The sequence below is a fragment of the Triturus cristatus genome, chromosome 8 (assembly GCF_964204655.1).
Source record: "Triturus cristatus chromosome 8, aTriCri1.1, whole genome shotgun sequence".
NCBI classification, from domain to species: Eukaryota; Metazoa; Chordata; class Amphibia; order Caudata; family Salamandridae; genus Triturus; species Triturus cristatus.
The window spans coordinates 401,707,814-401,735,809 of NC_140591.1; the positions used below are offsets into that span (position 1 = coordinate 401,707,814).

Below are 27,996 nucleotides of genomic sequence, written 5' to 3' on the forward strand. Positions count from 1 at the left end.
GGGGCTAGCGGAGTGCGGTCCATTGCGATTGGTCTACAAATATGGCTCCCTCGAGCTTTGAGCTGACGAGCTCCTGGACGATGCACCTGCGTGCCTGTGCGGGCAACGAGGCATTTGACGGTTGTTTGGCGGCCCTCTTTTCCACCCCTAACTATTTTCTCTACTGAGGAGGGAAGTTATCCCGAAACCCGAGCCATGTCTCGGGTGATATTTTAAAACCCGGGACATGTATCGGGTCTAGAGATCATCAATTCAACAAGTACTTACTTGCACCCACTGGGGTGAACCACTCAAGAACTCCATGTCAGAGATCATCAGTTCTACAAGTACTTACTTGCACCCATTGTGGTGAACCACTCCAGAACTCCATGTACCAGCTTCCCCAGGGGCGACCCGGAGGAGGGGCTAGCGGAGTGCGGTCCATTGCGATTGGTCTACTATTATTATGAATTGATAAGCTTCTTAAACTTCAGACTGGATAGTTGCACAAGGTTTGCTGGGGCTTTGATCTACAGGTCCCCTGGGTCTGCCCTTAACTTCTTCGATACTCTGGGGAAAAGTATAAGTTCCCCAGTGGTTAGATATTCTAATTTTACTATCCTAGGTGACTTTAATTTCCACCTAGAAACAGTCGGTATTCCTAATACAAAAACTTTTACAGAAATTATAAACACACTGGGAAAACAACAGATTGAGGGGCCCACACATCATGCAGGACATACCTTAGATGGTATATGTACTGATGTCATCAGCCTAACTACTGACCCTCCAGTCATCATAACATGGTCAGATCATAAATTCATTCCCTTCAAGATTTGCTACAACATTGTCCAACCCCAAAAAAATCCTAGGCAATCTGGACTCATACTGAGACGGAGGTGGAATAGCATGCTCACTAACCCCGATTTACAGAGCCTGGCAGAAGCAGGAAAACCTAATCTCACAGGAAATCCTTCAATCGATAATGATCTTTTCAATGATTGGATGTCTTCTCTAGCTAAGACTTTGGCACCTTTAGACCCCCAAGAAAAAGTATCACTAATAAAAACTCTAGCCCCTGGTTCACCCCCCACCTAAAAGATCTACAAAGACAATGTAAAAAATCGAAAAATTTATGGAGGAAAACTATAAATCAGAGGATCTTGTACCCTTCAAAAAAGCACTTAGATCATATCACCGGCAAATTAGAATAAAAAAGAAGGTACACTATTCTAATTTAATCAATAAGGCAGCCAACCAGAAAACCATTTTTAATATTGTGAAATCTTTCACAGACCCAAAAATTTTAGAACAAAAATCCCTCCATCACAGGGTCTATGTGATCAAATTGCTGAGTTCTTTGAAAACAAAATCACAGATTTAAAAAAAGTCTTCACGGACATTTTTAATTTTTTTTTCGCATCTTTTATATAGCGCGAACTCGACCCGAAGGTATTGGAGCGCTGTACATGAGCACCGTATTTACATTACATATTCAGGCACAGGGAGATTAAGTGATTTGCCCAGAATCACAGGATGTGAACGCGACCTCGAAGCTCGAACCCTGGTTTCCTGCACCCAAGTCGGAAGTTTAAGCCGACGGACCACATCCTCTCCCCAGTAGTAACCCCTCAGTCCTCTGAAACTCAATCTCAGGAACCAAAAGCAAACTCACCTGTTTCCAGTAGATTAGCCTGGAACAGTCCAGACAAGCCATTCTCTCCTGTAAGTCTGGTTCTCCCTTTGATCCCTGTCCCCCCAAAATCCTACATGCACTTGTAGATGTTTTAAATCCGATCATTAACCAGATAATTAATTCCACTTTTAGGTTATCGAGAGTTCCTGACAATTGGAAAATTGAGACTGTGATGCCACTTCAAAAAAAGAAAATTTCTGACCCTACCACTCTCTCCAATCTCAGACCGATTTCGATGTTGCCATGTCTGAGTAAGATAGCAGTGAAATTAGTCAACACTCAACTGAATGATTTCTTGCAAGAAGCTAACATCCTACACCCTAAGCAATTGGGTTGCAGACCTGGCCATTCAACAGAATCAGTGCTGCTCCACACTACTGAAACTTTAAAGTTTGCCCTAGATCAGGGCAAGGATGCTGTACTGATTCTGTTGGATTTATCAGCCGCGTTTGATACGGTCTCTCATGATAGTGTGAGAGATAGGCTGGCAAATAGTGGGATCACAAATAGGGCATAGGCCTGGCTTACATCCTTCTTGGAAAACAGACATCAGATAGTAACATTGGGAAGTTACAGATCTACTGAAAAACGGTTGTTACCTGGGGTCCCTCAGGGTTCATCCTTGAGTCCAACTCTTTTTAATCTTTACATGACACCGCTCCTCACATTGATGGCCACACTTGATGTGGAATCCATTGCATATGCAGACAATACTCAGGTGATTTTTACCCTCGACAAAAACTCTACAGCAGCTGAAGAGAAATTTCAACACTGCCTAATGGCATTGATGGATTGGATGAAACTTAATCATCTCAAATGTAAAGGCTCAAAAACAGAAATCATGCTGTTTGGAAAATCCAATTGTTTCATGCCCAAACAATGGTTGCCTCCAAATTCGATTCCACCCCCAAACACAGTGGACACTGGGAGAAATCTAGGGATCAAATTAGATTCCACACTATCTTTTCACAAGGAAGATCTCGCGGTGGCAGGTATGTGCTCTCACACAATAAAAATCCTCAGAAAATTATTTGATCTTCATCCCATAACTGCTAGGAAAACTTTTGCAACAGCCTTGATCTTATCACGCCTGGATTACTGTAACAGCCTGTACGCAGGAACAAAAAAGACGGTCCTAATAAGATTACAGGTAGTCCAAAATGCGGCAGCGAGGTTGGTACTCAAATGGCCTAAGGGCTCTTCCTCAGCAGCAGCACTCAGAACCCTGAACTGGTTAACTATCCATGAAAGGATTCTCTTTAAAATACTAACTATCATCTATAAGGCCACAAAGGCAACAGTACCAGGATACCTAAACTCTAGAATTAGACCATATACCACCCAACGCATCCTGCGATCATCCTCAGAAAACTTTTTAGCTGCCCCACTTTTCGTTTGAAATCAAGAGGGGGTAAGGCAATGGCTGTCCTGGGGACAAAAGCCTGGAACTTCTTGCCCTCCCAACTGAGACATACACAAACGGAACCTATGTTAAAAAAACCTGGATTTTCGCTACCCCAGACCACACTGTGTTATCTCTCATTTAAAACATATTTCTTTTCTCTTAGTTAAGCTTTCCTTACTGCAGATATTCAGGTGTTTTCCGCTAGCACCAAGACGCTCCTTGGAGTGAACGTTGCGCTTTATAAAAAACATTAATTAATTCATTCAATCATTAACAAACGCCTGTCTGACTCAGTATTAGCCTCCTTGTGGCACAATAACAGGATTACATTTGGAGGGAAAATAGTGTTTTGGAAATTGTGGGTCAACAAAGGTATAAATACAATAGGAGATCTGGGCACATTTCTAAACCCCATACCCTTCTCTGCATTGTGTGCACAGTATGATCTTCCTGATATAGAATTTTAGAATTTCTTGGAAACAAAGAGTGCTATCCCGAAATTGCCACAACCTCACGCTCTCGATCTCCCCGGTTATTAGGGTAATTTTAGAAAGCTAGGACATACAGAATCACACCTATATAAACTATTAGAGCTTCCCAGGAACCACTTGCTTAAAGGAATAATAAAGAAATGGCTTCCTATCATCCCACCTTCACATTCCTTCCGCTTAACCAACTCAACATGGAAAAGGATTTGACAGCCCCCCTTTATAGCAAAGATTACCCCAGCGCTGGTCCAGTTCTGGTCTATACACAAGACATACTGGACCACGTCCAAGCTTCACAAACTAGCTCTGACTGCAACTGACAACTGCTGGCCGTGTAGGACAGGGACAGGGTCCCTTGAACACACGTTTCTCGCCTGTAAAATGACCCAACCTTTATGGATCAGACTACAACATGTGTTTGAAGACCTTTTAAAAATATTGCTTACGGCCAATTCACTCCCCTTTGCTCTTCCTGAGAAGGATCTGCTATTGTTAGATCTGATGTTATTGGTGGGGGCAAAGATGATACTATAGAGTGGAATTCGACATCTGAGGTCCCCTTCAGTGGATGGTGGGATATGCTATGCTCTACCAGAAGTGCTGACAACATAATGTACAAAAAACTGCACAACACGTCCAGCACACAGCGACTATGGGACTCATTTGAAAAGTACGTACAAATATCCAATCAATCATAAAGGGTGTGACACCATGCAGACCTCATAAGGAAGCCCCGCCCGGAAACCTCTGGTGGAAAATGACCCTACCAACCTGTGCCTTGGCAGTGGTCCTGACGACCTTGTCAAATACCACTAGATATCTCCTTTCCCCCTCGTCCTCCCCATCCCCTTTCCACTCTTTGTTCCACCACTCTGCGACTCTTTTTTTCTTTCCTTCTTTTCATTTCGCATGGTGCATCTCTGCGAGGAGATTTGTTCTATCATCTCCCCGTGAGAAACCTTATACTTATGTTATCATTATAATTAGCCTCTCCCATATGCTTGCAGTCAGCTGTCCCTCATTTACAGCTTTCCAGTTTGTACGAGGACTTTATGTCAAACGAGTACTACTGCTCACTCGTCCCTCGACATTTGATGTTGTCCTTACATAATTTGCACTGTGCTAGCTTTTGTTTTATTCAAAACGTCAATAAAATTGGTTGAAATCAAGAATCTCTTAGAATCGTGGCTGTACTCGTCCTCTGTATCACACAAACTGCTGCCAGTGCCTATGGGGCATTGCATTTGGTCTTGGGCCTTTGACGCCTGTTGTAACTCCCCTTGCGCTTTTTCAAACCTGACGCCTACGCAACGGAAAGCGGATATTCCGTCATGTGCTGTGCATAGAAAGCACACGTCAGCGCCTGAGCCTGATCCGATTGGAGAAGCAGACGCACAGGCAATGAACGTGGATTAAACAATGCAGCAATCATGAGCGGCGGCAAAATTACTGCTCCGCTAGAGGGCGCTATATAGAGGAGAGCATCTAAGATTCAGGGGTTCAGTTTTACGCCAGAGACTGGGTTGCCACCTGCAGTCTCACTTACAGCGTGGAACAGGTTGCTCTGTCAATTATCTGCACGAGTGTATCTTGCACCCCACATACAATGGCCGACGGTGGGGGCAGTTTATCAAGTTACCCATGTTTATTCCCCTTAAACGTTTAGGAGCACCTGCATAGAAAGCACAGGCCTGGCTTTAATGTGCCAATGCATGTGAACACAGACATTCACAAATGTTTTCACATGCTTCTCAGATGTAAAATGGCCCCCCATGTATACCAATGGCAGCATTTTCTGGAAGGAGGAATGGTACTACAAATAGGCAACAGCATGAAGAGAGTGTAATAGTCCCGGGGTCGGGGTGGAGCCACAGCCCACTTTATGTAAATATTTTAACAAATTGATCTGAAAATGTTTTGCAGACTGCTGCGATGTGAAGTCAGACGTAACAAGCATTAGTAAATGCAGTAAGGTGTTGCCTATGCGAATAATACGCATTTTTTTTTGTTTGTTGAACATGTGCATGTCATAACTGCATGTAAGACAGCTCAGCGAGTTAATGTTCAAACGGCAGGCACCTGTGTGGAATCTACAGGTTACTAGTTTCATGCCCAATCTATAAAACAAACAGTATTGGTGTGTGTAATGAGGCACTTTTTCATGCAGTGCTAAAAAGGAGCAAGGCTCTGGAACGAAGCACTATATAATGGAGAAAGTTGCACCATAATGAAACGTTTCCTAAGACTCATTCATCAGTTTTCCCTTACTTGGCAAATAAATTGAGTGGTAAGAAACATCGTGGGGCCCTGCACCTACTGCTGAGCTCCTGCCGCAAGCAGTGAGCTGCAGGTTCGATGACTGGCACTGTGGATTCAGCTTTCAGTCCTTACGATTTCACAATGGGAATCTTTGAGTATAGATGGATAACGGTAATACATACTATTCACAGAGATTCAAATCAATGGTTAGTGTAGGAAGCTGGTTCTGTATATACTATACCAAAGTAAGGTAAGTGACATCAAATTCTACGCCGGTGCCTGGAATGTATAAAACGTGGTCATGTTTCTGTGCGCAAGACTGTCCGCCGAGTGATGTCTCTGCAGAGGAAGTGACCCTTAGAAGGATAAGAGTAGGGTTAAACAAGGCCACTTACTCTCTGTGTGGGCAGGCTGCTCTCGGGCGGTGTTCTTGAAGATAGAGTGTCTCGCGGTCACATGGGCATGAGCTCCGGAGATGTTTATGCTCCAGGAGAGGCAGGAAACTGATCTGCTTCAGCAGGTGTGGGAGGGGACTGAAGGCCACGCCAAGGAAGCAGGGAGAGCTTGGAGACACTAATTAACCAGATGATGTCCCGGTGCTGGGTCATTTACAGGGACTGCAACCTGAGACCCACCCAGTGCCATTCAGAGGTGCCTCCAGTGCTCTCTCACAGACCAGAGGCAGGTGGGATGTAAGTCCCTTTTAAGGTATATCAATTCCATAGATTTCACAAGCACAGCGCGAGTGCTTTACAGGGGAAACCTAAAAAGGAACTGTGGGAAAATTGCTGCTCCTGGTTTCTATTCAGCAATGTCAATAGCACGTGCATTAACTTGAAGAGTTAGGACAGGTACAGCAAAGGGCAGCCTTTTTTAAAGTAATGTGTTACATGACTCTGATTTGCAACTCTTGTGTACTGGAGACACCTTGTTTTAGTGACCTTTCCATTACACTAGCCTCTAAGCAACATTACAGATATTTAACACTAACGCAAAAATACACAAATGCATTTTGCACTATTTGGAGCTTGTGTTATCAGAAGAATAAAAAAAATTGCTCCAGCCCAAAGTATAGAATAATTTTTACAAGGGCAAATGGCTTGTGTAACATCATGCCAGAATGAACATATTAATTTCTTGTATAATAATTAATATATGTAAAAGAGATTTTAACAAAAAAAACTGTAGCCCATGACTGTTCTTAAAGAAAAGTAGCAAAGTAATTTTGCTCTATTTTGCTATTTCCCTAATAAAAAAGGAAAACATTGGTTTTCCCTTACACTTGTCCTTTCATTCACATTGAAAAGTCGATAAAAAAGTATTTTCTGGGGGCATGGCCAACCAATATGGTTGAGTGCACGTAATCCATGAGGCAGACAACACAAAAACCTAACATCAATCATTTGACTCTGAGGGCTAGGCAAACACAGAAGCCCCCAGCAGAAGTGAGTAATCCTGTAGAAATCGCCGGATGCCGCCAAATTGCAACGAGGTATGCAGTGATCAGCGCGATCGCTGAAGGCCACAGCTGAAACAGTGCATCGAGCGGCGCCCCAACATGAAAGAAGCCTGGGGAACGATGGTCGAGAGAAGAGGACAGCCTGAAAAAGCGAGTTCAGGGGCGGGGGCCGACAGAGACCCCCCCATAACTACGAAGACTCCGGAGCAACGGTGGGATGGCTTACACGCATTGCCACGAAATAGCAAGGAGCGGAGACACCGATGCCCATAAGCTGCCAGATGAGTAGGACGGACCGCTGGCCATACAGCTCACATCCCTGAAGGTGTATTCCAAGTCAGGAAGGGAGGCGAGGTGCAGGGAGTGGCTGCGCGAGCACCGGAGAAGCCCTCTGGGAATCCGCTTGGCAATCGAGTCTGCCCGTGCTGACTCCAAGATGGTGCCGGGTCAGGACCCATAGAGTGGTGAAAGGCGGAGGAGGCAAATGTGCAGCGGTGATCGATCCCCGTTCAGCTGGCCTGCTACCAATAAAAGTGATCGCCTGCCATGACGGACACACAGGCACCGAGTGAATAGAGACACTGAGCCTTCAAGACACTGCCGAGAGCGATGTGTTGCGAGGGGCCTGGGCCCTTAGCTTCTACCAGGGGAAAGGTCTGAACCTGGATATGAAGGGAGCGGCTAATCAAGGTGAAGAGGTAAAGCTGCACTGAACTGCTGGAGGGGTGAGCCCAAAGTAAGGGGGACCATCGAGACCAGCGATCCACTTGCAGAGAGGGAGGGAAACTGAACAGGTAAGGAAGGGTGGCTCATGAAACATAGAGAACACAACAAGACTCCGTGGGGAGCCTAAGCTGAGACTGCAGGTGCAAAGGGGATGAAGACTCTGACCAGGTAACAAGGCGACTCCACTGAAAACCTAGCTCTGTGGCCCTAAATAAAGCGCAACTGGAGGTAGGTGGGGGGATGGGCAAGAAGGAGGATACCAAACGAAAGTGACTTCCTACCTCACTCGATGGCACCCTAAAACTCCGCGCCGAACAGCACAGAAACTCAGAGAGAAGCTGACAAAGGCCATCCCGAGGGGAGATAGGGCTCGAGCACCACCTGGCCTAACGGCCCACACACCACAGTGCCACTGCCTCTATGCCACCAAAGAAGACACAGCAAAACAGGGTGTCCAGTTATTTCACGCTAGCGGAGGCCCGCCAAGTAGCGACCACAGAAGAAGCAATGTCCCAAACCATGGAAGACCATTTCACCTCATTACAGTAATTCAAGAGGGAATCGCGTGAGGAACTACGAACCGAAATGACTGCCTGCATCGAAAACCTGAAAGCAGATATAAATGGACGCATAGTGTAGCCCCAAAACGACGTAGACTCAGTTGGTACAAGATCACTGGACTTAGAAGCCAAAGTGCACGAACTAGAGCAACATGCACACAACATGGAAGAAGCGGCTCACCTCATGAAAACACAACTCCAATCCGCCATCCTAAAATGGGAAGACCTGGAAAAGAGGTCTTGTAGAGACAATATACGAATACGAAATTTGGCAGAGTCAGTGGATGGCCCAAATTTGGAGACCTTTGTCACAGGAATGTTCTTGGAGCTGCTAAATGATGCAGCAACAAAGGTAAAAATCGAGCGAATACACTGTTTGTGACCGCAGCAGGAGGGTCCTCAGAAGCACCCCAGAGACGTTCTGGTTAAGCTCTACTCATTCCAGGTGAATGAGGCCATTTTGTAAGCGGCACACTGGGCAGATAACGTTACCTTCCACGGACTATCATGTGTACTGTTTCAAGCTATCGCTCCAGCCACATTGTCCAGATGCTTCCAATTTAGACCAGCTACAGATAAGCTGCGGCAAGAAAAGATCAGATACCGATGGACTTACCCATTTGGCGTGGCATTTGAGCTGCACAATAAAATGGACCATGTTACTGACTTCAAAGAAGCAGCGAAAATACTAGGGATTCCCCAAGAGGAAACACAAGCATCAACCCCCAACACTGAAGAATCTTTCAGTGCCGCCAAACCAGCCAAAGAAAGGCGTCAATGGAACAAGCAAAAATGCACAAAGCAGCAGAAAACGACAACAGAGATGCGTGAGAGCTAGCTGGCTTTGACTACATGGACTGAACAAAGAATATTCCGGTTACTTGAACACATCAAACCCCCCAAAGGGCACTTACTCAGATAAGCTAAAATAGGAAACCTGGGGTCTCATAGGTGGGTGGGATAAATAGCGAACCAACATGGGACTATATGAGGACCTAAGATCTAGCAGTCCACACAAAGTCATTTATCTATGTTTTTTACATCGTACTTTTTCCTTTGAATTTCCCATGGTTCATGAGATAATTACAAATGTGCCTTAGCGGACTAGACCACGAACCGAGTAGAACAGTATTAATGCTTCAACGACATAAGAATGTTAATTCATGTTGCATTGTTAAGTTTAAAGTTAAACGTTCTATAATGGTACATGGAACACATATAGGGGAACAAAGTGGAGGGGCCAAAAGGGAGGGAACATTTACACCTTGCAGTGGAGAGGGCGGGGATGGGGAGACCGAAGAAAATGGCTGGGACAAAATTAGCTAGCGGGCACACCACAAGGTAGGAATATGGTGATCACCACACTAACCTGGAATGTGAAGGGCCTGAACTCCCCTGCGCAGCGCTCACAAATTTGGAAATACATTACAGACAGGAGAAATGACATAGTGACCCTACAGGAAACACACCTAAGGAAGTCAGAAGAACACAGACTACACCGTAGAGACTACCCCCTAATATATAAATCATACACAACCTCCAACCATAATGGGGTGGGGATAATATCCCACAAATCATTGCAATTCTCCCCAACAGGATATAAAGCAGATAGAGAAGTACGGACGGTCATAGTAAAAGGCCACCTCCGGGGCCGATTATGTACCTTTGCCACAGTATACGCCCCGAACACCAATCAAATCCCTTTCACACAGTCATTTTTAGACATGTTGGGAGACTTCGCAGAAGGGATTATTATACTTCTGAGAAATTGTAACCTGACGTGGGACCCCAATTTAGATAGTACACACCCCACCACACATGGAATGGGCATCTTCTCCAAAACATTGAAAGAGAAGTTTGAAGAACTAGGGCTAGTGGACGTCTGGCGAGCACTGCACCCACAGGACAGAGACTATACCTTATTTTCACACTCGCACAGAAGCTACTCGCGCATAGACTGTATTTTTGTGAGCAACATCCTGGTACAGGCCATACGCACTGCTTCCATACATCCCATCACACTCTCAGATCATGCACCCTTAGAAACGACTCTAGACTGGGCCGCCCCGCCTCCAAAATATAGACGTTGGTTCTTCCCCAACGCTCTGACTCGAGACAGATTTTTGGAGGGATGAACTTTGTTCCTCAATAAAAGACTACTTCCAACACAACAACACGGGGGACACATCCCCCTCCACTACTTGGGATGCATTTAATTCAGTGATAAGAGGGCAGTGTATTGCCCTGAACTCCACCCTGAACAAACAGAGAACTGCTGAGAGGCAGACACTTGAGGCTGAACTTGCAATGGCAGAAAAGCTACACAAACAAAATCCAACCCTAACCCACCAACGCAAGGTGACAGCATCAAAGAGGAAACTAAACGCCATTTATACCAACCGAGCACAACTTACTATCCTGAGACTGCAGCAGATAGGCTACGATCAGGGCAAAAAAGTAGGCTCACACTTAGCACGACAACTACGAGTCAAAAGGGATAAATAATAAATTGGGGATATTGAGGACGGCTCTGGAGGGACCAAGGCGTCAGACACTGACAAGGCACAAATCTTTGGGAGCTTCTACCAAACACTGTACAAGGCAGAACACCCAACAGAACACCCAACAACGCAAGCCCAGCAGGCATATTTGGAAGACATCAACCTACCCCAAGTAACGAAAGAACAAAACTAATGGATAGGGTGTCCAATCACGGACTAATACACCCTGACCAATCAGGGTTTATTAAAGGTCGGCAAATGCACGACAACTTCAGAAGGGTTATACACTTTATAGAGAAAACAACAAAAAAAGGGGTCTCAGCGATCTTAGTATGTATAGACGCTGAAAAAGCTTTTGACCGGGTGGACTGGGCCTTCCTCTTCTCCACACTCCGGAGGTTCGGCTTCGGAGACCAATTAATAAAAATGGTTAAAGCAAACTACGTAGCCCCAATGGCAAGTGTATTGGTGAACAGGGTGAGCTCGAATCTCTTCTCCCTAGGGTGGGAACCAGACAGGGGTGTCCGCTGTCATCTCTTCTATTTGCATTAAGTGTTGAACTACTGGCTGCACACTGGGCAGATAACGTTACCTTCCACGGACTATCATGTGTACTGTTTCAAGCTATCGCTCCAGCCACATTGTCCAGATGCTTCCAATTTAGACCAGCTACAGATAAGCTGCGGCAAGAAAAGATCAGATACCGATGGACTTACCCATTTGGCGTGGCATTTGAGCTGCACAATAAAATGGACCATGTTACTGACTTCAAAGAAGCAGCGAAAATACTAGGGATTCCCCAAGAGGAAACACAAGCATCAACCCCCAACACTGAAGAATCTTTCAGTGCCGCCAAACCAGCCAAAGAAAGGCGTCAATGGAACAAGCAAAAATGCACAAAGCAGCAGAAAACGACAACAGAGATGCGTGAGAGCTAGCTGGCTTTGACTACATGGACTGAACAAAGAATATTCCGGTTACTTGAACACATCAAACCCCCCAAAGGGCACTTACTCAGATAAGCTAAAATAGGAAACCTGGGGTCTCATAGGTGGGTGGGATAAATAGCGAACCAACATGGGACTATATGAGGACCTAAGATCTAGCAGTCCACACAAAGTCATTTATCTATGTTTTTTACATCGTACTTTTTCCTTTGAATTTCCCATGGTTCATGAGATAATTACAAATGTGCCTTAGCGGACTAGACCACGAACCGAGTAGAACAGTATTAATGCTTCAACGACATAAGAATGTTAATTCATGTTGCATTGTTAAGTTTAAAGTTAAACGTTCTATAATGGTAAATGGAACACATATAGGGGAACAAAGTGGAGCTCGAATCTCTTCTCCCTAGGGTGGGAACCAGACAGGGGTGTCCGCTGTCATCTCTTCTATTTGCATTAAGTGTTGAACTACTGGCTGCTAAAATACACCCCACAAAGGAGATAAAGGGGGTTCACTTTGGTGCCACACAACATAAAATATCTCTATTTGCGGATGATGTCCTGCTCGCTCTGACTTCGCCCCAAATCTTGCTGCCCCCTCTAATGGAAGAACTGAAGACGTTCCACAGGGTGGCGGGTTTTCGAATCAATCTAACAAAATCTTTTATACGCAACTTAAATTTATTCCATGCTGACAAGGAATCCTTGGAGGTAACTACCCCCTTCCAATGGGCCACGAAAGACATAACCTTCCTGGGCTTAAAACTAACCCCGCACCTTGAGGGGCTATATACCGCTAACTACCCCTCACTGATACAACAATTAAAAGCGGACTTGAAAAGATGGGCACCACTATACCAGTCATGGATAGGGCGCATACAGGCAGTGAAGATGACCTCATTACCTTGGCTTCTTTACTTGTTCCAGGCCCTGCCTATCACACTGGACAAGGGACTCTTCTCTGACCTCTGCTCCATTGTGACGCGGTTTATCTGGCGGGGACAAAGAGCTCTACTCCCTTACAAGGTTCTGTGCACCTCCAAGTTGGCGGGGGGCCTTGCACTGCCAAACTTCCTCCTTTACTACAAAGCGGCCCAACTCGATACCAGAGTGGTCCGTGAGGGAATCCAACAAACATTGGCTACATATGGAGAGGGAGGTGGTAGGAAAATACACTTGGGACTTAATCTGCAAAACCAAAATTAACCGTCCGGCAAATGTATACTTGAGCACACCCACACGGACCACATTGCATGACAAAAACAGGCAGAAGAGTTGGACCAATTTTCCCTCCCTTTTTACACCCATTCATCTCAACCCGGCGTTTCCTCCGGAGCAACGACTGGGTCCATACGAGGCGTGATGACAGAGCGACTGCTTGACGATCTCAGATATGTTTCAATATGGGGTTATTAAAACGTTGGATCATTGCAAACGTGACTTCAAACTTCTGGACACGGAACTACTTAGATACACCCAACCTAAACACAGGGTCATGCAGACGAACATCAGGGAGGCTGCCACCAGAGATTTGACCCCCTTTGAGCAATTTGCCAAGAGGGGCAGTGGTGCCAAGGGCTACATCTCCTTTCTATACGCACAGTTGCTTTCCGCACAAACACCAGTAAGGCCTCGACATGTACCGCATTGAGAACATAGGCTGGGACAACCCATTTCAGATCTAGATTGGTCCCGGTTATGGTGAGATATCCCGCGTTGTAATCATTCCATGTGACTGAGGGAAGCACATTATAAGCTCATGTATGACTGGTACTTATACCCCACTAAGCTCATGAAAATCTTTTCCCAGTCATCAGATCTATGCTGGAGAGGCTGTGGCCTGTTGTGGGACTTTAAACATATCTGGTGGGACTGTTCGAACATCCGTCCCTTCTGGACTGAGATTCTCACCCAGATGAAAACTATATTAGGATACCCGATACCAAATGACCCCCAGGTGGTTCTGTTGGGGTTGTGCAAAGACAATCTTCGCTACCTGACGAGCAGCGAAAAAGCAGTGATGTGGCTATATCTAAGGATGGCGGAGGCAGCCGCATGGAAGCACCCATCCGCACCCTCGCTTAAGCAGTGGCATGCCAGATTATGGTGTGGGGTCACAATGGAACGAATGGCAGATATCGCCTCAGACTCTTACAAACATTTTGAATATAAATGGGGCCCCCTAGTGAGTTTCCTCTCCACAGGTTTGCCGCTTTTCGAATGCCCCACGCGCACTAGAGCACTGCACCTGTTTCAATTCTAACTCAAAGTGATCTAAGGGAAGACTCAAAGTAAAGGGGAAAGGCAACACAGCTCCCTACCTAGGTGACCTCTCAGAGACTTCCACAGGACACTCTAGCAGGCACATGCATCAGCATAGGGTTTTGCGATTCCTTAATTGCGATTATTAAGGAATCGCAATTAAGGAATAGCAAAACCCTATGCATGTAGGAATCGCTAAAGAAATAGCGATTCCCACAAATTCCTTAATTGCGACTAGCAAATTGCGAGTCGCAATTAAGGAATGTCTTCCCATTCATTCCCATGGGCCTCCAGGCCCATAGGAATGAATTAGAGATTGCGGGAGCAATTTGTGAGTACCAAAAGGTACTCGCAAATTGCTCCCGCAATTTCGATGGTGCAAGGGTGTCAAAATGACACCCTATTGCACCCATGTATGTTAACTCTGCACATATGTTGCATACACACATGCTCTAAGGGCATGTGTGTGCGCAACATGAAACTTAGAAAAATGCAAATAAGTGCATTTTACTAAGTTTTCGCAAATTACCATGAAGTCCAGCTTCATGGTAATTTGCTCACGCTAATAGCGAAATCGCTATTTTTAAAACTGTAATGCATTGCATTTAAGGAATCTCAATTAGGGATTCCTTAAATGCTATCGCTATTTAAGGAATCGCAATTTAGAGATTCCTTAAATAGCGATTTGTGCATTTGGGATGATGCATCCCAAATGCAAAAATACCGGTCGCAAAGGGGCAGATTCTGAGAATCTGCCCGTTTGCGACCGGTTTTGTGCTTGATGCATGTGCCTATAGGACTCATAATAAAGACTATTCCCATGTACCACATTTATGTTGATAGGAGTTTGGGGGGAGGAAGGGGATGTAAAATGGTGTATTCAAGGGAAGTACAGAGACATACTATTGTACAATAAGGCGCTTATATTTTGCAATCTGAAAACTGTATTAGAAATGCAATCACTAGACAGCCTGTTACACTGTACTTGGACTGTTTGAATACTTAACTGAAAACCCAATAAACACATTTTTTTCTCTTGTAGTTACTTTTATGTTGGCCCGGGAAAATATAGTAAAATTGCCAGCTTTCCCATGTGCACACCTCTTACAGTGTATGTGATATCAATACCAAGTCTGAAAACTTTTTTCCTCTCAAGGTGAAGCCCCGCACACCATGGTGGTCTCAGATATCTGGACTGGTGAAGACAGTGACTTCTTTACCGTAACCGTAAGATGATCGGGAAAATGGAGACATAATGAGCCCCCATAACTTGTTCAAGACACATTTCACTCAAGGTTAGGCAGTGGTGCTGGAACAATTTTTAGAGTGGGTGTGCTTGCCAATAAAGTCACCTCACCAAAGGTATAATGGATATATGACAGTTTGTTTTTGAAACCAAAACACATCCTGCCAGATGAAAAACGTCTGAAGGGCCCCTGTTTTGTTCATTCTCCATATTATGTGGGTACTGCAGCATCTCTCGAACCCCTAGTTCCCGCTCCACTGAGGTTAGGGTCCTGAGGTTTGCTTCTGCTTTGCACTGAAGCCATCATGCATTGACAAGGACTGGCTTCTTTTCCAAGTGAGACATGCAGTGACAGTATTCAGCTGCACAAGTACCAAGACATTACTTCTTTTAATGATGTAATAGTCCACGGTTCTCACACATGTTTGCAGAACATTTTTGGGCTGCTGTAGTGATACCTTCAAACCTGGTATCCAAAATAAGTAGCACAACAGGAAGAATACCACAATGCCCACTCTGTGTATTTGAGTCTTTCTAGTTATTCTTCAGCCACTCAGAGGCTGTCCTGGGGCTACAAATCTACAAGAGCTGAACTCAAGGGGGCAGATTTACAATTAACTAACACAGCGCAGTGCAGCATGTCATTTTGCTGCGCCACGCTGTGTTCGTTTTGAAGCACAGGGATGCGACATATTTACAACAATATGTCGCATCTCTGTGCTTCCTCCTGCGCTAGCGCACAAACTGCTGCCACGCACCCAAGCAGGCACCCTTGCACCGCAAGGGCACCCTTGCACCATGGTGCAAGGACGCCTGCGTCACAGTGAAGATTGTTTCTGTGCAGGAAGGGGTACCTTCCTGCACATAAACAATCAGAAATGGCGTTTTACAACTTCTATGTGTGCTGCATTAGCACACATAGAACTTGTAAAACATCATTGATTTAAAAGATTGTTTATGTACAGGAAGGGACATCTTCCTGTACATAAACAATCACCAGCTGTGATTCCCTCTTTCTATGTGTAAAATTAATGCAATTCTCCTCGTTGCGCCTCCCTACGCCTCCCCTGGGGAGGAGTAGCATTCAGACGATTTTCAGATTTACGATTTCTTGTAACTCTGGAAATGTGTCTTGTTCCATGGGTGTTGCATCAGAACACCCATGGCAACACCCGTGGAACGCCCCTTTCACACAAAGTGCTGCGTGTAAAGGGTCCCCTATTTACAAGGACAGGAAAAGCCATGCAGGTTGGCGTTTTCTGTCCTTGTACATATGGGGCATGAAAATGCGCTGCCAGTGCGTCACAAAAAGTGACGCAGTGGTGGCGCAAGGGGCTTGTGAATCTGCCCCTGCATATGCATAATGAGCACATCTTTTGACCAGTTGTGAGCAAATTCTTATTTAGGGTTTGACCTTTTCTATGTATCTCATCTAGGTTGGCATGGGCATATGGAGTTTCAAAGCTCCTCATGGCAACATCTTGCATGACACTTCTTGCCCTGCTGAAACTTGTTGAGGATGGTATAGCAAAGCCCAACACCTCACCACCTACCCCAATACTTGCAGGAGGAGAGGGAAAACACAGCTACTTAGAATAAATAACATTAGTTCTTTAATGACTAACATGCCATCTCTGGGATAAAGCCATAGAATGCCCAGAGAGCAGTGCTGGATTAGAGCCGGTATTTGCCAGTGCTCAGCATCGGAACTTAATTTTTTGTTTGTCTGCTTTTCAGGTCAGCCCATCGACAAGTGTTTCATAATTCAATATACAATAAAAACTAATAGCACCAAATTTCCTGGCCATGTTAAGCTTTTGTCGAAAAGGAACAGTCTGAATTATCCCACACAAGTGTGATGGTTGGTAGGTGAGTTGATACTGGCACAGGCAAAGCCGGCAGGGGCAATGGGCTGTGCAAGTTGCAAAAACTTCTTGAGATGGGCCCTGGCATTTAATTTTTTACACATTGAACACTTTCAGAGAGGGTACCTCATTTACTTATGCGCAGTCTTATTATCACTCAAAACACACACCTAGCTCTTGGGTAGTGAGGGGTTCAGCTAAGAGGCACAGAAGAGAAATTATTACAAAGAGGGCATCGTTTTTCCCCAAGGCTCCCAGACGATTTGTCCTGTGTACCTGCAAATCATTAGTTTGCCACGGATGATCTTGCTCACCTTAGCCTGATAAGAGGAACATCTGTTTTCCCTATTAAGGGTGGGAGCACATACTGGGTGTATCTTCTACCCCAGCAAAGCCCAGAAGTCAGCTGGGGAGCTATATTGCAGAAAATCACTCAACAGTGTGGAAAGTCTTTCTAGGACTACCGCAATGCCATACTAATCACATATTTCACACTACATAATGGCAAATAACAATATCTCCAACAATTACCATGAGACTCATGACAGAAGCTCTGCTGGACAGGAAATTGTTAGCTATAAAGAAGCAACCAGGAGCAGAGTGACACAGCGGTTCTGAGCCAAGGATTTCAGACCCTTGGAGTTTTTGTCACAGAATTCCACTCCCCCGTTCATAGCATGCTGTCTATCTTAATCTGTCATTCACACATTTAGGCACCTACTTACTGTCCATTCAGTGGTTAATTTATAAAAGAATAAGTGCCGGGCCCAAACTTTTCTCAGCAGTGCACGTCCAGCGCTGCTGCATATCAGATTGCTGAATACCAAAGCTGCCTGTTCTAAAGTCCACCACATGCCTCTTTCCTCTGCCATCACTCTGTGGTCCATATCTCGTTCTTGCTGTTTTTTTAGGTTTCACGCACACAGTGCTGGCGAAATTTCTTGTATTTAAAAAAAATCTTAAAAGGAGATTAGAACCCGCCCATTACTTACCTTTACTTACCATTGCCTGGCTCCCACCTCACTTTAATTACCATTTGCTGGCTCCCACGACACTCTTGTTTTGTGCTAGTCAGAGCCACCTCCTTATCTCTGTCTTCGTGCCATGGAGCCTGGACCAAGTACTGCTTCCGGTGGCCAGTGTCCTTCCACTGGTTGCATGCTTCTGCGGGTACTGTTTTTTTAAATTACAGGCAGAGGGAAGTTTTCCAAACGGACACATTCTTACAAGATTGCTTTCATCCTCCTCCTTTGTCCTCCCCAGAATACCAGCAATAATGTATCCACTCTCCTACCTGTCTGTGAGTACAAAGTGTCAGACACCAGGGCCGGTCTGGCTTTAGCGAGCATCGCGTGTTTTCTTGGGAGGCTTGAAGGTCGGGCTGATTTTTTGTTACTGGGGGCCGGTTTTGCAACGGCGCTGCTATATAGGCCCCCAGTTACAAAAGCAGCAGTGATTCACACTTGCGCTCGCCCTCCCCCCCCCCTCCAGCCGGGGGAAGTCTGGTCCTACAAAACTTCCAGGGCTGCTTTGGGGTCCCAGTCTGTCCCTGTCAGACACGAGTCTGCAGGGAACCCCTCCAGCATGATACTTAAGTTCAGCCTCAGGGCAAGTGCAGTATTTCAAACCTTAATGCTCGAAACACTCATAATTTAAAACCGAATCTATTTTTTTCCGAAAATATAGTCCAACCTCTCACCCTTCTACCATGCGTGATGTGCAGTTTTCCATTATATAGCAACTGAGCACTAGAACAAAAGTAACATGCTCTATAAAAACATTTAACAAGCATTGGCATAGCCAATAGGGCTCGCTTTTGGGACCTTGTAAGTGTTTAGCCATGCAACAGCTGCATAACTAAATACTTATAAGGTCCCAAAAGTGAGACGTATTGGCTAGGCCAAGCGGCCGTGCGGCTGCGAAAGTGATCGCGATCAAACATCAAAGTGGCCGTGCGGCCGCGAAAGTACTTGCGTCAAGCGTGGCGCGCGTGGCCGCGCACATGCACTGTATGTCTAGGCTGGCCTGGTAGCACTTTTTGGAGCCCTCTCAAAAAGTCTTGCCAGACCAGCGCATGCGCTAGGTCAGGCGAGACCTAAAAATGACCCAAGAAGAACGGCTATCAAGAGTAGCCAGACCCACTGCCTGTAGTACTTTAATGTCTACTCTTCATCCAGTAGGGCACTACCCGCTGCAGGAGGAAATAATGGTTACTGAAGGTCCTCTACCCAACTTATGGGCCCGAGTAACGGCGCTATAACGTGGGAGAGGGTCTTTACCAACCAGAATAGCCGGAGGCAGATGGGCTATACTTCCATTAAAACATTCCCCCAACTGAGAGGAGACTGCTCTACATTAAAGAGAGAAACAGAAAGACAAGAGTTGGCGTGTTGGAGCGGACAGTCCATACTAGCCACTACTGGCCCGCTCGCACTCCATTGCCTTCAATGAATCTCCCAACCTTTCAGTGTTCTAATCTGGTTTATTGCAAACTCTCTGAGACAGAAGAAAACCATCTTCAACAGAGAACTCCATCTAAGAAACTATCCATTTGTAGGTTATGTCGGTTTCAATCCACTGAAAGAGAATCCCACCAGAGAAGCAAATACAAACGGTGGTTTAAATTCTGATCGAGCTGGAGTCGTTTACATAGAGGGGGGATCTGCAGTTATTTGCTACATTTTGTTGTTGTATACCGCATTCAAAAGTCCTCTTTCTGCCCTTTGAACGCCCCCTAGAGGCTCATGTCCATTTAGAGCAATTGTACTGGTTACATACAGTTTGATGTTTGAGAAGATGAATAGACTACACACAAGCAGTGTTAGGTGTAAACATCTATCAAAGTTTAAAGCATTACAAATCTTTCAACAGGTAAAGAAACGAGGACTGGGAGGAGAGTCCATGCTTGAAATGGAAACTATCTCCGAGTACGTTTGTTACCAAAAGTACCGGTACTCTCAAATTAAAAGTATTGCACCGGTGCTGAGAAATACCGGTACTTTCGCTTTCAAATTAAAGAATTCCAGACACTCGACGCTGCCTACAAGTACCTGCCCATTTACAGCACTGCCCACAGGGCATAGAAGGCCAACCTAAAGCTTCAGGGCGTGCTTAAGAGAGAATACATGGTTTAATATGCAAATTGTTTGACTGAAATTACAGTGTAGTAGGAAACTGATTCTCGAAAGGTGGTTTATGGGGCTGAACACAAAACTCTTAAAATAATTCAAAGATCCGGAGCCAATAAAGGGCTGCACTCTTGCACCATGCCGGTGTGTGCACACGAGGAACAGCGACTGGCTGCAGAAAACCGGAATTAGCTCAGACCATGAGGTTCAAGGAACACTGCCTCCTTCACCGACACGTGCTGGCTGCAAGCCAAGATACACAAGACAGGAGTGACCCGAGCGGAAGTTATCAAGAGATGCACCAGTTGCACGGGTCATGGAGAGGGCGGTGAATATTTAAAGGTTGTGCGCAGAAACAATCACTAGGGTAACATCCTGGACTGACAGATTCCCAGCAGTCACTCAATGCGCTTCAAACCCACATAAACCATGCTAGTTGTGACGTCTGCAGTAAAAACAATGTTCAAGCTTCGCTATACTCACACAAAATGTACGGCTTCAACAGCAGCAGTGCATGCTTCTACACTCACACAAACCAGTTACTGCACAGCCAACATCCATGTAAGCTCGCCACATATACATACAATGCTGCTTGTGCAACTAGCATGCAAGCTTCTTCAACAGATAGAACAGCTACTGTGCGACTAAAAGCAGTGTAAAGCCTCCTGACAAAAAAAGTAAACGTATAGTATACATCATAATATGTAATGGCCACCAGCAGTTAAGACTCAGTCATAGACACACATAAGTGCAGCATAGTCAGTCACAGGGCAAGCTCCTCAAACACACAGACACAACAGCATTAATGGCAATGACAAAATCCTCTCACACAAGCATACTAACAGGAGCCAGTCATACCAACACAAAGAACAGGAAGCATAAGAAACAAGCATTGGCCGTGCGGCCTTGAAAGTAACGGCCGCGCGGCCGTGAAAGCGAAAGTAATAGCGATCGCGATCAAAGCGAAAGTGATCGCGATCGCTAGGACGGGACGCGCTGTGTGGCAAGCATGCGAGTGGTGCGCGCGCAGCAGTGATTGGCGGCTGCGCGCGTGCACGCTCGCGTGCACTCAAGCTTTAGGCCACAGGCAGCACTTTAAAAATCCCAAATACAAAATGTCTCTCCAAGCCAGCGCAAGCGCTGGGGCTCAGCGAGACCTAAAAACACTTTTACATCCAGTGCGTGCCTTCCTGGAAGAGAAAGGGGATTAAGAGCTTTGCCCAGAATCACAGGATGTTGAGCTGAGACTCGAACCTGGTTCACAGTCAACAGCTCTGCCCGTTACACTACATCTTCCCCGTAGAGAAGAAGGTTGCTTGTAGACAACAAGCATTGGCAAACCCAATCGGTTTCGCCAATTCAAATCTATTGGCCTAGTTATGTTTTTTCACATGTTGCATCATGGCTTAAAGTACAAATTTAAAAAAAGGCAAAAATGCACTATGACGCAGCCAGCTGTTAGTTAACGCACCATAGTGCTTACTTTTTTTCCGTTTAAGCCATGTTGCAAAGCAGCTCATCTATGCAACATGTAAAAAAATAAATTGACAAAGCAAATAGATTTCGCATATGTGAAACCTGTTGGCTTTGCCAATGCTTGTTTTTTATCCTTCTTTCTCCCTATGTCCCTGTTTTTTTCCCCCTCCCTCTTCTTTCCCCCCTTTCCTGCCTGTCTATCTTGTTACAAGTCTGATTGTAAAATAATAATTCCTGAACGAAAAAAATAGTGCCGGTGGGCCCCATCTGTAAACACAGCCTCAGATTAAGCACTACGTACACAAAGGGTACTAGTGGTGCAGCACCAGGCCACCCAAACACAGCTGCAAGAAAAATAGACATAGAATAGTGTACGAAAACTGCATGATCACGGAACAAAATGAAATTCTCCAAATATCTTTCATGGAATGTTTGAAGTAGCCTGAACAAAACAAAAAGATCTTTGCACTTAATGTGGACCATCTGGAATACGTCACTACACTAAAACACAACCCTAAACATCCCCTCATACTTCCGCCTGCATTTTCGGGAAGCGGCGGTCTGAACAAAACGCAACGTACAAGGTCCAGGAAGTCTATGGCGTCAGGTAAACTAGACATTTTACGACCGCTTAGCTGATTGCTGTATGACTTTATAGTTTAAGGAACATGCGCGTTCCGTCATTTCGTTTTCAACCAACTTCTGCATGAACGAAGAGGCCTGTCCCCGGCTTAGTGCAAAGACTCCCGCTCATTTCGGTCAGATGAAAAAAGTTTTGCTGAGTTACATAATGCAGTTCCTAAATCCGCCCTCGCAGTCCACAGGAATATAAGCTGCCAGCACAGTACTGGTTGAAACATACAGGCTGCCTTTTGAGTGCATTATCTTAGTCACGTTTCATTATATAAATAAAATGTAAGTTTTAGGTATTTTACTTTTGCTTTGTGTCTGGTATTTCTGTCAGGCTGTGTCAGCGCATTAAGAGCAGACATTTGTGACGCAGTCAAAAGCAGCTCGGTTCTAGTTCTGTTACGTGAAAGCCAATTTTCGTACTGTAGGAAGCTGGCTCTTTAAGTGGTGTACCAGAAAGAGGTATACCCTGCAAAGAGTCCAGGCTATCCTCTTGGCTAGGTTTTGAAGATTTGCATCTTCACTGTTTATTTCTCTTGAGGTACCGTCAGTACCCACAGTGTTGCTTTCGGTGGGATTGCTGTCGGAATCGTCGTTGACGTCATCCACCTCAGCATCCTCTGCTCCTTCTCGAACAGGGGTTTCTTCCTCAGCCAGGGACCTAGCATTTTCTGCGAGCAGCCTTTGCAGATGTGCCTTCCTGGGTCTAGGTCCCCTGGTGAGGTTCCATGCTCGACAGAGAGACTTAAGTTGAGACAATATAAAGTTCCTGTAGGGCCCCAAGTTGAGCTCCTGGGACAGACCTGCCTCAGACATGGTATTAAAGTAGTTGGGACCTTTTTAGAAAACTAAAACAATTCTAAGTAATTTCTCAAGGCCAAACTAACGTTCATTTTTTAAAATTCTCAATAGTGCCACTGTGGGACTTAGCGCATCCTAACAGCTAGATTTTAAACATTTTAGAAAAAAATTGGAATAAAAAAAAATGTTTTAGACTGAAAGAATATTGGATTCCCTAGTGGAATCACCCATTAACCATGTGATGCAGCAGATGTCAAGTCTTGTGTCCCACCGCTGCCCCACCAATGTAGGAAGCTGGCTCTTTATATAGTAAACCAAAAAGAGGTATACTGTGCCAAGAATCCAGGGTTTCCCTTTCTAGTGGCCAGGGGCTTGCTCTACCAATCCCAAGGCGCTCTCTTAGAGGGTAGTGTGGTCGAGCAGCCTTAAGCTTATCAGAGAGGAGTGTTAGACTGCCCCTGCACATACACAGCCAATAATTGACACACACGACTCAATAAGGAGATCCGTATCAATTTATAAAAATAACACTTATCCTTGTATAACTTTAGGTACCAAGATCATCAAAATCAGGTAAGTACTTTTTAAAATAGCAGGTTTGAAGAAAACATGTTTTTGATACCTCAAAATAGTAATTGAAGCACTTTGTGGCAATGTAAACTTAGGAAGCAAACATACGCTGCATTCGGCCACTTAACAATGAGTTACAGGACCCTTCCTCAGGTCTTAAGGTGAGTATAGGGCAAGATCCCAGGCAACACCAATAGGTTACCTCGAGAGGCACTGAGGCATGCGGGTGCAGATATGTGTTTTTCAGTGTCGGGTAATTTTGATACTTTAAATACGATTTGAAGCACTTTGAGGTAATGTTAACCTCTGGAGAAAAAACATGTATTGCTTTTGGCACTCAACAGCAACTTACGTGACCAAACTTCTGGACTTAAGGTGTGTATGGGGCAGGGTCCACGGCAGCACCAACTGTTCACTTTGGGCAGCACTGGGTCGGCCGGGTGCAGAGGTGCCTTAAAGCTTTGGGTGCCCTATTCAAATCTATGGAGATCAGACCGTCGGAAGAGAGGATACAGGTTCGGACTGGGGGACTAACCGGGCTGAACAAACAGGGGGCTCAACTCTTATGATTCTCGTGGATGTGGGAGCAGCTTTGGTCCTTTTCTCCAGGGGCTAAGGGAGGTGGGTGCAAAGGTGTCTTTAGGCATCGGATTTTCGTCACCGGCAACACTGATAGTAGAGGGGGCCTGCAAACAGAGGCTGCAGGCGGCGTTGGAAAGTTCACAGTGGGCAAGTCCAAGGTGAGCTTTGTCTCTGGAGGGCTGGGGAACCACGCTGGCACTGTTGGCCCAGTTCAGCCCGGGCTCGGAAGCACGGGTGAAGGGCGTTTTGTGGTGTCAGGTTTTGTCAGTCCGAAGCACTCACAGTCTTCTTTGAGGTGCCTGCCAGACACAGGGAAGCAGCACCGATGCTCCACGGGTATTTTTGAGTCTTTATTGAAGGCAGGCAGTCCTCTCAGGCTCTGGAGGCACAACAGCTGCAGGACACGACATCTCTGGCACAGTTTTGATAGCGAACAGCAGACAGGCCAGCAGGGCTGGTTCCAAGCCAGTTGCTTGTCCTCGGTCTCCTGCTTTCGCGACTCTTTAGTGTCCTTCTTTTTCATAGGCCGTCAGGATCTCGGGCCACGCTGGCACCATTGGCCCACTTCAGCTCAGGCTAGGCAGCTCGATGCAGTGGTGCTTTCTAGTGTTGGGTTTTCGCCGATGTGGAGCCTCACAGCTCAGTCTTTGGTACCTGCAAGATGCAGAGGAACAGCTCTGTTGTTCCACAGGAGCTCCAGAGTCTTTGGAGAAGTGCTGGAATTCCTCACAGGCTTTGGAGGATCAGCAGCTTACATGGTGAGATTCATTTAGTACAATTGTCAAGAATAGGTGAACAGGAGGGCAGGGCTGGTGCCAAGTCAGTTGCTTCTTTTGCAGTTCTTGCTTTCATGGCTCTTTGGCCCTTCTTCTTCTGTTGGGTGGCAGGATTGCCTTTCCTGGTGCCAGGGCTCTCCTAACTACTGAATTTAGGGGAGTTAGGGGAGTATAGGGTCGTAGCCAATGGGCTACTTACCATTGGGGTCACTACACACCCTATATGACCACTTCCTGGGGGAACTGGGCATACATCTGCCCCAAAGATCCTAAATTTGCCATCACCAAGATGGTCATTTCTGAAAAGTCGCATCCACTTCAGGTAGCCCAGTTCAGGGGCGGAGCTCGCCTGAGGGGGGACACGCCTGTCTTGCCTAGCTAATTTTCCTGCCTGCCCAGGTGCCAAAGGGCTCTGGACAAAGGGGGTCGGTTTCCTCTCTTGTGAGAGAATCCAGATTTATGTACCAAAGACAGTGGGGCTCTTTGAAGCTCCATGGCCTTGGAATGCATATCCCCAGGTCATCCTGTGGGCAGAGGGGAAGAACAGGGGAACCCTACTCACAACGGAACCAGGGTACTAGGTATATATAAGGAAACAGCGGTTCCTGTGGACTAATGGAACTGATTTAAGCAATATATACGCAATATCGCAATATGAAGGTTGCAGTAATGTCAAAGGGCAAGAAACCGTTCACACAGTTGGTTCAGTGTAACATATTTTATAGAAAAAACAGAGAATTATATGTACACATCTTTTCAGTCAAAAACGCAAATATTTGTGCATTGTGTCCCCAAGTGAAAAATGGAACCAAAATGTGAATATACAAGGTGAATAGTTATATACACGGTTTCCATGAATTCTAAGAAACGACCATTCATATACACTTAGTAGTTAAAAAACTCTTTAATGGCAGAGTCAGATTTTAAGTCACAATTCTTAAAATGCCACTTTTAGAAAGTTACAAGACCAAAATCCTTCACCACTGGAAGGGTCACCCATATAAGCAACTCCACTGCAAACTAAATTCGCTTTTCAAACAGTCAATAATCCAGTCATTAAATGTAGTTGTAATTTATTCCAATCTTTTTTTTTTTGTATAACAATTTTTATTGAAAATAAAAACCACAAAATAGCAGCAGTAATGACACATTGATGAGAACCTCCACAAACGAAGTATACATTCAGACGCTGAAGATAACAGACCATATATTCAGGGCAGCAAGAATTAGATCAGATCAATTAGTGAGACAGTACAAAGTGGATTACATGTACATGTTAGGATCGGGGAGCCCCCCGTGCACATCGTATGTCTGGTGGCCTGAGGGTTTCAAGTCACCGCGCCTGCCCCAACTTTCTCCAATGTAGCCAGTCTCTCCCTCCTAAGCTCCACCGTAGGAGAAATACAGATGTCCCCCCGGTATTTGTTCCATCGTACCCACTTGTGATCCCATTTCCGCGGGCAGCTTCGGCTTTTGTACACAGTTTTCTCCGCCACCATGGCATGATCCATATCAGCGGCCCAAACCCGTAGCTGCGGTATGGTGTCTACCTCCCATTTCTGGGCAATATTCCTCTTAGCAATGGTCCAACCCATGACAGACCATGTTTGTTCCGCCTGGGTAAGGTCTGTAGCCTCCCAAACATTAAGTAGACAGAGTTGGGGAGAGGGGGATAAGGGCTTACCAATGGGCCTCGCCATCTGTCGGGTGACGTCTATCCAATATTGTTGAATGTGGGGGCATGTCCATAGAATATGTATGAATGTACCTATCTGGTGACAGTGTCGTAGGCAGAGCGTGTCCAGTCGTCTCCCCAATTTATACGACAGTTTTGCATCGAAATAAACACGATAATTTATTCCAATCTTGATTCAAAAGTGTAGAATTTTTATTCGATGCAACAGTATCTATATCAATCCACACTTGTTTTTCAAACAGTCCATTATGCGAGCTGTTTACACAATCACAGGAATATCAATCCCCGATGCATTTCGGGACTGGCCCTTCCTCAGGGGGTTCTCCCTGTAAATAAGAATGAACGCTCTTTAAAACCCAGAGCTAAATGCGTATTGAACTGAATGAATTAACTGTAATGGTCAATTATATGTATCTAAAAAATGTGCAATTTAGGATGTGAATCTCAAAAGTTGTGACGGATATAAGAGGGAATGCTTCAAAATAGAAACCGTTTCTAAACAAAGTGACCCGGTGTAAAAGAAAACATTCCAAAGCGTAATTGTGAAGTGACATTAATTGCATGTAACCAACGTGAAACAACTAAAAGAATATACCGTGTGGTGCGCACACTGTAAAAGGAAAACGACATTAGTGTGAAGATGTTAACTAATGGTATCTCACAAGTGCTTCCCCAAAATCAGATCAAACAAATAAAGTGTAACGGGACCCCTGTGAATAATAGCGCATACTTTGACTGGAACTTGTGCCAGTGCACCCAAGTACAGTGTACCACGATTATTTGGAAAAGTAGTGCAAATAAAGAAAACGTCATGCACGATGTGGCGGAACATACTAAATGCAATGCGGCGTTAACCGGTAGTGACCTGTGCCTGGCGTCTGTAGTTTACCGTGTGCTCGGGTCAATAACCCGGTGTGTTAGGTGCCCCGGAACAAATACTCTTA

At 45.4% G+C, this 27,996-nt stretch overlaps 1 protein-coding gene across 1 annotated transcript in view; it reads left to right on the forward strand.

Moving 5' to 3' along the window:
• The first annotated feature begins 22,504 nt into the window (after positions 1-22,504).
• The window catches only part of LOC146802190 (fibrinogen-like protein 1), a 139,903-nt gene continuing 134,411 nt past the window's right edge, over positions 22,505-27,996 (forward strand). The window contains exon 1 of the mRNA XM_085621777.1: positions 22,505-22,604. The gene's annotated coding sequence lies outside the window, so the exon portion shown is untranslated. The remainder of the gene's footprint in view (positions 22,605-27,996) is intronic.